The sequence below is a fragment of the Spea bombifrons genome, chromosome 7 (assembly GCF_027358695.1).
Source record: "Spea bombifrons isolate aSpeBom1 chromosome 7, aSpeBom1.2.pri, whole genome shotgun sequence".
Taxonomy (NCBI): domain Eukaryota; kingdom Metazoa; phylum Chordata; class Amphibia; order Anura; family Pelobatidae; genus Spea; species Spea bombifrons.
Window position 1 is genome coordinate 20,383,054 of NC_071093.1, and position 12,147 is coordinate 20,395,200.

The following is a 12,147-nucleotide window of genomic DNA, read 5'->3' on the forward strand; positions in this document are numbered from 1 at the left end:
TCTATGAACAATATATAGGGTGGGTTCCACCGCTAAATCATGCCACTGAAAAAAACAAAATAATATGCAATGATACCTTTTTATTGGATTAACTTCTTCAGGTGTTGCTTCAGACCTGGCTTTTCTTTATAGTTTACAAATAAGTACAGAGACAGATCGGCAGGCTCTTGCGCTGCCTGGTTTTTGTGAGCAGAGCTGTAGCTAGCTCCTTTTGCGCCTGAGGCAAGAATGTTATATTGTGCTCCCTCAGCTATTTTTTTTTTTTACACAGTTTATTTTATTGGCACTGCCTTTACACACACCTGCCCATAAACACACATATACACATACACTGCCCTTACACACTTTATTTTACAAAGACTTCCCCATAAGTACACACATACGCTGACATTACACACGACTGCCCACACACAATGCCTTTACACACACCTGCCCATAAACACACATATACAGAGACTTCCAGGAGGCGGGCCATTGAGATGACTGCTTTTTAATCGCGCTCCTCATCTTCAGCCTATTGATTCATCGATATTGGTGGAAAGGATGAAGAGTATTCTTGACACAGTGATTCATATGGACCAGATAGGTTTTGTTCCGGACAGATCATCATGTTATAACACAAGAAGAATAAAAGACATTTTAGATGCCTGTACCAGGTCGGGGGCTCCCTTGCTGATCATGGTGGTTGATGCAGAGAAGGCGTTCTATCAGATCAGCTGGAGATTCCTAAGCCGATCCCTGCTAAGATTTGGAATACAGGGATGGATGCATAGGGCGATTCTATCCTTGTATTTGGATCCAATGGACAGAGTAGTTGGCCTGAACATCTGTCCCCCATGGTTCCAGTTGAGAAACGGCACCCATCAGGGGTGCCCACTATCTCCACTTTTATATATATTATCAATGGAGCCTTTGGCAATCAATATTAGAAACAATGATAGTATCAAGGGATACCAAACTAAAATAAGAAACCTAAAAGTCAGTATGTATGTGGACAACGTATTAATCACACTGACGGATCCAGTGGAGTCCTTAAAATACCTGATGGAGGAATTCAGATTGTATAGCACAGTATCGAACTATAAGATGAATATAACAAAAACTGTATTGTTGGGGAAAAACTTAGGAGTATAAGGGAGAGGACCAACCCCATGAGTTCACCTGGGCCAAACGAGGCCTTAGTTACCTGGGTATTTATATAACTAGAGATGTTAAGAGGACAATGGAAGTTAACGTCCTGAAACTAATGCAATATACAAACCGCCAACTATAGTATTGGCAACAAATATAACTATCTTGGTGGGGAACTGTCAGATTGGTTTAAGGCACAACTGAATACAGCAAGAGTAATACACTCTCTAAACCTATTGGAGACTCAATATAAAGTCTCCAACAGATGGTACTTAGTGCCGACTAGAATTAAGAAAATGTATCCATCTTGCTCCTCTAGTTGCTAGAGGTGTAATAACCAGGAGGGATCTTACCTCCATATTTGGTGGGGGTGTGAGGAGAAAAGAAAAGTTTGGCAGCAAGTCTTTGACTTGATAGAATTTTAAACAAATGCTAAATTAAGAAGATCACCGGAAGCGGCTTTATTACATTTAAATTGACCAAAGATAGGAAAGAGAGACAGCCTTCTAATAACCCGGTGTCTGGTAGGAACAAAGATCTTAATTGCCAACTGAAAACAATCCTTGACACCTCTGTGGATACATTTAGTCGATCAGCTGGTTTTCCAGATTAGAATGGAGAGAGCAATAAATTGGCCATATTTAAATTCCCCAAAATCATATAAAATGTGGGACTATTGGGTTAACAAACTTGAGTAGATGATCTGACCAGAAGTGTGCAACTATCTTTTTTTTTTATTTTTTATTAAGCTATATATGTGGGACATGTTCCTTTATAGATCCTTGCACCAGCGCCATAGATAATTACGTTTGTCATAAGTTTGTCATATGTACACTGTCACGGAGCTGGCTAGTCCGACCGACTACCTCCGTTGTCTTGTGCTCAAGGGAGCTAAGGAGCCTGGGACAACACACTTTTCCCGGTTCCCCAGTCACTAGCCGAGACTCAGTGTAGGGTAAAACCAAACGAAGACTGCCTTATTTTGGACACACAGGACTGGATATATCCAGCAAAACACACATTAACATAAAACAAGATATTAGGACACAAACCGCCCCCTTAATCTGCCTCCCAGAGACAACAGGGGCAGTAACGGGATTAACAATACAATGGGGGGGCGGGGAGACTGATTTATACAACATTACTAAAAGAATGGTGGTCACTCCCTGGTGGCAGATCCTGGCTGTCTGCTGGAGATAATCCCCTCAGCCAGTGATGAGATAGTAACATAGTTCATAAGGTTGAAAAAAGACCAAAGTCCATCAAGTTCAACCTATATACATATTGTGTCCCTACCGTGTTGATCCAGAGGAAGGCAAAAAACCCTTATGAAGCAGATGCCAATTGCCCCATACCAGGGGGAAAATTCCTTCCCGACTCTAAATATGGCAATCAGAATAAATCCCTGGATCAACGTTCTGTCCCTATTAATCTACTATCCATAACTTGTGATATTATTGCTTTCAAGAAACACGTCCAGGCTCCTTTTAAACTCTTTTATTGAGTTTACCATTACCACTTCCTCTGGCAGAGAGTTCCATAGTCTCACCGCTCTTACTGTAAAGAACCCCCGTCTGTGCTGGTGTAGAAACCTTCTTTCCTCCAGCCGTAGAGGATGTCCCCTTGTTATAGATACAGTCCTGGGTATAAATAGGTCCTGGGAGTGATCTCTGTACTGCCCCCTTATATATTTATACATAGTTATTAAGTCCCCCCTAAGCCGTCTTTTTTCCAAACTAAATAACCCTAATTCTGATAATCTTTCTGGGTACTGCAGTCCTTCCATTCCCCTTATTACTCTGGTTGCCCATCTTTGAACCCTCTCCAGTTCCACTATATCTTTCTTGTACACTGGTGCCCAGTACTGTACACAGTATTCCATGTGTGGTCTGACTAGTGACTTGTACAATGGTAGAATTATTTCCTTGTCATGGGCATCCATGCCCCTTTTGATGCACCCCATGATTTTATTTGCCTTAGCAGCAGCTGCCCGACACTGGTCGCTACAGGTAAATTTACTGTTAACCAAGACTCCTAAGTCCTTTTCCATGTCAGTCGTCCCCAGTGTTTTCCCATTTAATACATATTCCCAGCCTGGATTTTTCTTCCCCATGTGCATAACCTTACATTTATCCGTGTTGAACCTCATCTGCCACATCCCAGCCCAAGCCTCCAACCTATGCAGATCCATTTGTAATCGTGCACTGTCCTCTATTGTGTTAACCACGCTACAGAGCTTAGTATCGTCTGCAAAGATTGATACTTTACTATACAATCCCTCTACAAGGTCATTAATAAATATATTAAAAAGAATAGGACCCAAAACTGACCCCTGTGGTACCCCACTAGTAACAGTCACCCACTCAGAGTATGTACCATTAATAACCACCCTCTGTTTCCTATCACTGAGCCAGTTACTTACCCACATACACACATTCTCCCCCAGCCCAAGCATTCTCATTTTATGTACCAGCCTTTTATGTGGCACCGTATCAAATGCTTTGGAAAAATCAAGATATACGACATCCAGCGATTCTCCCCGATCCAGTCTTGAGCTCACCTCCTCATAAAAGCTGATCAGGTTAGTTTGACAGGACCGATCCCTTGTAAACCCATGCTGATATGGAGTCATACATTTATTTTCATTGAGATACTCCAAAATAGCATCTCTTAGGAAACCCTCAAACAGTTTACATACAACAGAAGTTAAACTAACAGGCCTATAATTCCCCGGGTCACTTTTTGTCCCCTTTTTGAATATTGGCACAACATTTGCAATGCGCCAGTCCTGGGGAACAGACCCGGTCACTATAGAGTCCTTGAATATTAGAAATAGGGGTCTGTCTATTACATTACTTAACTCCCTTAGAACGCGGGGGTGAATGCCATCTGGACCTGGTGATTTGTTTATTTTGCTTTTTTTTAGGCGGCACTGCACTTCTTCCTGGGTTAGACAGGCGACATGTACTGGGGCATTTATCTCATCCTGCTGTATATTACCTGGCATTTCATTTTCCTCTGTGAATACAGCAGAGAAGAATATACCGTATTTGCTCGATTATAAGACGAGGTTTTTTCCAGAGCAAATGCTCTGAAAAATACCCCTCGTCTTATAATCGGGGTCGTCTTCTCAGACCCCCCAAAAAATGTCTTCTGGGGCCATGCTGCTTACCGGTCGCGAGCAGCGTCTCTTCTGTTAGAAGCAGGAGGACAGGAAGCTTGCAGCGTCCTCACAGAGCTCTATCTCCCCCTCCCTCCTCTGGGGGCGGGGCCAGAGAAGTTGCTCTACAGCCGGTCCCCTGCAGAAGTCTTCGAGTGAGAGATCTGCAGTTCAGGTAAGGGGGTGGGGGAGGGTTTTTGGGTAAGTATGTGTGATTAATGTGTGTTTAATGTGTGAAGTATGTGTGATTAATGGAATGAATGAGTATTTAAATGTGTTTGTGTGTGATAGCATGGATGTGTAAGGGGGGTGGGGGTTGTAGCATGGCATAGGGAGGCTGTAATCCCACTACTATCATCCCCAGGTTCCAGCATGTACTGGCTGCCTTGGCTTGATAGGAGTGTGATTGCTGTTAGCAGTTTGATATAGATATATATATATATATATATATATATATATATATATCTATATCAAACTGCTAACAGCAATCACACTCCTATCAAGCCAAGGCAGCCAGTACATGCTGGGTTAAAAGGCATATCATGGGGCTGAGTGGCATATAGGAGGTTAAAATGCATTTCTGGACCTCCAGAAATGCATTTTAACCCCCTATATGCCACTCAGCCCCATGATATGCCTATATACCTCCAGAAATGCATTTTAACCCCCTATATGCCACTCAGCCCCATGATATGCCTTTTAACCCCCTATATGCCAGAGTGGCATATAGGGGTATAAGGCATATCATGGGGCAGAGTGGCAAATAGGGGGGTATAAAGCATTTCTGGGGGCAGAGTGGCATAACTGGGGGGAGGCAGGTTGGCAAATAAAAGGAAATTTAAAAAATATATTTTTCTCAATCATAGCTTTTATTAAACATGAAAAAATAATTTACATGAATTAATATTTACTGGTAAAACTTTTTTCCTATAGGGTCGTCTTATATTCAGGCTTTTTGTTTTTTTCCTAAATTAATATTTTGATTTTGGGGGGTCGTCTTATAATCGGGGTCGTCTTATAATCGAGCAAATAGGGTATTTAATAGATTCGCTTTTTCCTGATCCCCGTCTATAACGTCTCCCTCATTACTTTTTAAGGGGCCGACGCTTTCATTTTAAACCTTTTTACTATTTATATAGTTAAAGAACATTTTGGGGTTTGTTTTACTCTCTTTGGCAATGAGTCTTTCTGTCGCCACTTTTGCTGCTTTTATCTGATTTTTACATATTTTATTTTTTTCCCGATAGCTTCTTAGTGCTTCCTCACTGCCTTCCTGTTTTAGTAGCTTAAATGCCTTTTTCTTGCCATTTATTGCCACCTTTACATTTTTATTTATCCACATTGGTTTTCTCTTGCTCCTGACACTGTTACTGTTGGGGGTGACACAGAAGTCTTTACAAACCCAGGGCCCATAGTCAATAGGGAGGAGGCTGGCAGTCAGGCCTCTCCAGTGGTCCCAGTGATGGAGGCTTCCGTCACATACACCCCTCACATTTTTGTAAATATTTTATGATATCTGTTCATGTGACAACACTGAAAAAATGACACTCTTCTATAATGTAAAGTAGTGAGTGTACAGCCTGTATAACAGTGTAAATTTGCTGTTCCCTTAAAAATAACTCAACACGCAGCCATTAATGTCGAAACCTTGGCAACTAAAGTGAGTAAATGCATCTATATGTATTTGTCTGTTATTATTTATGTACTCTTTTTTTATACTGGAAAAAAAAATATATATATATAAAAAAAAAATAGGTATGGCAGGGTTTTAGGTAGGTTGGGTCTGGGTTTGTGGTTCTTAATATTTTTATGTTTCTTTTTTTCCACGCTATCTGGCGCATTTTGTGGCGCCTTCTTTTTTTTTTTTGCCCTCTCATTACCGTATTTGACGATTATAAGACGACCCTGATTATAAGACGACCCCCCAAAATCTGAATATTAATTTATGAAAAAAGAAAAAGCCTAAATATAAGATGACCCTATAGGAAAAAAAGTTTGACCAGTAAATGTTAATTCATGTAAACTATGTGAACAATTGTTTGTTAATAAAAGCTATGATTGAGAAAAATATTTTGTTTTTATTTCCTTTTTTTCAACCTGCCCCCCCAGTTATGCAGAACTGCCCCCAGGCTTGCCACTCTGCCCCAGAAATGCCTTATACCCCCTATATGCCACTATGCCCCATGATATGGCTTTTAACCCTCTAAATGCCACTGTGCCACATGATATGCCTTTTAACCCTCTATATGCCACTGTGCCCCATGATATGCCTTTTGACCCCCTATGTGCCACTCTGCCTCCAGAATTGCCTTATACCCCTATATGCCACGCTGGCATTTAGGGGGTTAAAAGGCATATTATGGAGAAGAGTGGCATATAGGGAGGTATAAGGCATTTCAGAAGGCAGAGTGCCGTATAGAGGGTTAAAAGGCATTTCTGGAGGCAGAGTGGCATTAAGGGGGTTAAAGGGCATTTCACAGAGCACTCTGCCTCCAGAAATGCCTTATGCCCCCCATTTAACACTCCCTCCTTCCTCCAAACTTAGCGGTGCTACTGAGTCCCCGGGACTAAGCACCGGGGACTCAGAAGCACCGGTAAGTTGGGGGGGCATAACACAGGAGGATCCAGGTCCCCTGCATCTGAGTCCCCGGTGCTTAGTCCTGGGAGCGTGTAGAGCTCTACGCGATTCACGTAGATAGAGCTCTACATGCTGCCCGGACTAAGCACCGGGGACTCAGAAGCACCGGTAAGTTGGGGGGGGGGCATAACACAGGAGGATCCAGGTCCCCTGCATCTGAGTCACCGGCGCTTAGTCCGGGCAGCGTGTAGAGCTCTACGCGGTTCGCGTAGATAGAGCTCTACACGCTGCCCGGATTAAGCACCGGGGACTCAGAAGCACCGGTAAATTGGGGGGGGGCATTACACAGGAGGATCCAGGTCCCCTGCATCGCTGCGGGGGATCTGGATCTTAGTCTCATAGTCAGACCTATTTGAGGTCTGATTATAAGACGACCCCGATTATAAGACGAGGGGTATTTTTCAGAGCATTTACTCTGGAAAAAACCTTGTCTTATAATCGAGCAAATACGGTAGTTAGGTGTAGGTTATAGTTAGGTTATGAGGTTGGGTTGGGCTCATAGGGCTGCAGGAAGAGGTCAAAACTCCAGCACTTGGTTACGGACTAGCTCCCCAAGACCTTGGGGGTTGCGTGTTCTCAGGGCCAGCTGGTAATCGAACGTGTCCACCGTGTGGGACGGGAACCGGCCTCTTCCACCGCACGCTGTGATTTTTCGTGTGCTGGATTATACTGACAAGGTAAAAATATTAGAGCTGTACAGAAAGGCCTCCTCCTTCCATCACAATAACCATAAACTTCTACTTTTTCAAGACTTTTCGGCTACAGTATCGGTCAAGAGGCGTCAGTTCTCTAAAACCTGCTCTGAGCTGCATGACAAAAGAGTGAAGTTTGCTCTCCTTTATCTGGCGAGACTCAAGATTTTTCATGAAGGGAAACCTTACTTTTTTGACAGTCCGACAGAGGCGTCTGATTTTCTATGAGGCGCTGCTGTACCTTCTATCTCTCCGGCCGAGGATCCTGCAAAGTTTGTGAACCCTTCTCCTGCCTCTCCCGACTCTTTGTCTCGTTCTTCTCCACCTACCTCTCCTAGGTCCAGGGTTCTGTAAAGGTGATTGTTTTGAGATTCAGGCTTGGATCCTGGGTCTTCTTAAAAGTGATGTTCTTCTGATGTTTTTCCTCTTTTTGTTTCTCTTTTATGTTTATTTGTTTTGGTTTGTTGTCTGGCGTGGAGTTCTAAACACTATGTTTTGGTTTATAAACACAAAATGGGAAAAGTGTAATTATCTATCGCTATGTGTCATATATATGTGCACTAGTATGTGGATACAGTGGGGGGCTCACTGGGACTCCCCTGGGTCACTGGTTTTCGGCTGGTTGCTAGCTTCTCGAATACTACAGGGCATCGGTTGAGAGCCCATCTCATGTTAATCTGTTCACATGACACAATCTAGTTGTGGCAACAGTTCCTTATCTTTTTTGCGCCTATTGTCATGGAATGTAGAAGGCTTAAATACTCCAAATAAGAAGGTTCCTGGTCACCTTAAGCATTTACGCCCAGATGTTATATACCTTCAGGAGACACAATGGCAGGGGTGTCCAAGTTTTTTCTGCAGTGGGCCACTTCATCAGAATTGTATACGTGCGCGGGCCGCACTCATTTTTCACTGTGACAAAAAATATGGCCTTTAATAAAATATGCAGATTAAAATAAAGTAAAATGACACAAAACCTTTACTCTTCCTCTCACTGATTTCTGGGCCTAGAAAGTTTTGCGACTACAAATTCAGGATTCCCTAGATTTATTCTAGGGATGAACTAAAATGAAAATTCTGGACCAAAACATTCAGGGTTCACTTAGCCAAAACCGAAAAATAATAATAATAAAAACTCACATTTTTAATAAAAGTAGGTAACACACAACTGGACAAAATTAGCAATATGACTTGGCAACCAGTAAATGCTGGCAACCCAGGCAACCAGTAAATGCTGGTACCTAGGCATGATGGGACTGTGCTCGCTGTGATTGCTGTTAGCAATCACACTCCTATCATGCCAAGTCAGCCAGTACATGCTGGTACAGGGTGGCTGTAAGTGATGTGCAGACCCCATACTGCTGGCAGCATCACTACACAAGGGGGTCAGCTAGCTAGGTTTCAGCATGTACTGGCTGACTTGGCATGATAGGAGTGTGATTGCTAACAGTAGTCACAGTCCCATCATGCCTAGGTTCCAGCACTTAAACATCCATCCAGTAAATACTGGAACCTAGGCATTATGGGACTGTGATTGCTGTTAGCAATCACACTCCTATCATGCCAAGTCAGCCAGTACATGCTGGTACAGGGTGGCTGTAAGTGCAGACCCCATACTGCTGGCAGCATCAATACACAAAGGGGGCAGCTGGCCAGGTTTCAGCATGTACTGGCTGACTTGGCATGATAGGAGTGTGATTGCTAACAGCAATCACAGTCCCATCATGCCTAGGTTCCAGCACTTACACATCCATGCTATCACACACACACACACACTAATTTATTCATATAATCATTCATTCACAGATTCATTCCCTCAATCACACACACTCATTCAAACACCCTCCCCACCCCCTTACCTGCACTGCAGCTCCTCGATGCCGCTTACAGACTTCAGCAGGGGGCGCGGCCTCCCTCTGCCTTCTCTGCTAAAGCACAGAGGAAGTAGGATGTCACGTGAACTCCGCTTCCTCTGTGCAGTCCAGAAGACCCTCCCACAAGTAAGTAGCAGGGCTTGAGGTGTGGCTCGCGTAAGATCGGTTGCCCTGGCTGCCGATCTTACGCTGGCCGCACCTCGAGGTCTCGCGGGCCGCATTTGGCCCGCGGGCCGCATGTTGGACGCCCCTGCACAATGGTGTGACCCTGTTCATAATATCTTGAAAGTGCCTTGGCTCAGCGAGTGCTATTCTGCCATGTCTGTCAAAATGTCCAGGGGGGTTTCCATTTGTTTTCTAAGAGGCTACCTTTTTTGTGGTTGAATCTGTAACTAGAGATCCGGATGGCAGATACCTTATCCTTACTGACAAACTATATAGTGAAACATTTACGTTGGTTAATGTCTATGCCCCGTCGCCTGGACAACTTGTTTTTTTGACCAAGGTCTATGAGCTTTTACTGGGAATGTCTGCTCTTAATATTATCCTAGGGCAGTGATGGGCAACCTTTTTGGCATGGTGTGTCAAAAATCGGCAAAAAATCGGGCATAACTCGCGTGGTGTGTCACTTCGACAAAAAAAACATAATTTTGCGCAATTTATAGTTTAAACTACAAAAATGAATAATTGCAATATATAATTGTATTTAATAAACCAAAAACAAATTATTTAACATACCTGCTTAGTAACTACTTACCTTTCAGGAGTCCTGCGGTGGGGGTGCAAGGCCTCTGTCTCCCAGCTCTGCCACTGTATGGAACAGTATAGAGTGATGGGAGTTATGATGTACTTTAGAGCATAATTATATAATGAAAAATACATTGGAAATGGTACAGCATAACACCCATCACTCTCACACACTTACCAATCCACACACATATACTAATCCACACACATACCAATCCACACACATACCAATCCACACACATACCAATCCACACACATACCAATCCACACACATACCAATCCACACACATACCAATCCACACACATACACCAATCCACACTCACATACACCAATCCACACTCACATACACCAATCCACACACATACACCAATCCACACACATACACCAATCCACACACACATACCAATCCACACATACACCAATCCACACACACATACACCAATCCACACACATACACCAATCCACACACATACCAATCCACACACATACCAATCCACACACATACACCAATCCACACACATACACCAATCCACACACATACACCAATCCACACACATACACCAATCCACACACATACACCAATCCACTCTCACTGTATGCTTTCCTACCTTTCCTCTTTTCTCCTTACAGCTCCTTTTCCTGCTCTTCGCTCCTCTTCTTCTTCAGTTCTTCTGTCTTCTTCCGAGGGCACGGGGTTCAGAGGGCACGGACAGCGGTGGGCGCGGCTTCAGTGTTGTGCGCCGGGATCTGACAACAAACCCGGCGCACAACAGCTGTTGCCGCGCGGATCGCAAGGGAACGGTATCGGAGGTCTTTAACAGACCTCCGGCTCCCTTGAGTGATTTTAAGCCGGGTTCAAGGGAGATCCTTGAACCGGCTTAAAATCACTCAAGGGAGCCGGTGGTCTGTTAAAGACCTCCGATACCGCTCCCTTGCGAGCCTGCTCCTCCACCGCCCCGCCCCCCACTAGGTACGCTACTGCACGTCCCGCCCCCCCTTTTTTTTGGGGGGTGACACGCGCAGGATTTCCTGCGATTCATCCTCGGCTCCTGCACGGCCGCCGAGGATGAAAGAATCTGTGCTGGAGGAACGGGTCCTCCACCACAGATTCTTTCATCCTTGGCGGCCGTGCAGGAGCCGAGGATGAATCGCAGGAAATCCTGCGCGTGTCACCCCAAATGGCTACGCGTGTCAGCACTGACACGCGTGCCATAGGTTCGCCATCACTGTCCTAGGGGGTGATTTCAACCTTGTGGCAAATTCTACCTTGGATATCTCTGGGACATCTGCTCATTCGGCCAGGGTGTCATCCCTGCCTATGTTGGAACATTTTTCTTTGAGGGATGGGTAGATATATCTTAATCCGATTGACAGACAGTATACTTTCTATTCTCACCCACATGACTCATTTTCCAGAATTGACTATTTGTATGTTCTGGAATTACTTTTGCATTGTCTGCTAGATGCCAAAGTCGGCCAAATAGTGGTTTCAGACCATGCTCCCATTTGGATGGATGTTCGGTTGCATGTTTCCTACCAGACTTCTCGCAATTGACGGTTTCCTACCTATCTATTGCGAAGTGGAATGATTTTGTAGATGATAATCATGTCCATTTGGACAACCCAGATTTATTCTGAGGGGCATCTAAACCTGTAATGAGGGGACATATTATCGCTTATGTGAAGAGGCGCAGGAGGGAGGCTGAGGCAAGGTTGACTCAATTAACTAATGATCTCTCCCAGACATATATTGCTCATAAAACTTTCAATACACCACACACGGCAAAGGTTTATAAGGAGACTAAATCACTTTATGAGGCTTTGGCTACCGAAAAAGCTCAACTTTCTCATAATTATCGTAGGATTGCCTTTTTTCGATGGGGTTCATCGGTCTGGTAATCTTC

The 12,147-nt window shown here is 44.0% G+C and overlaps 1 protein-coding gene across 1 annotated transcript in view; it reads left to right on the top strand.

Moving 5' to 3' along the window:
• Window positions 1–12,147, top strand: part of AOX1 (aldehyde oxidase 1) — a 190,894-nt gene that overhangs the window by 154,747 nt on the left and 24,000 nt on the right. The window lies entirely within an intron of this gene.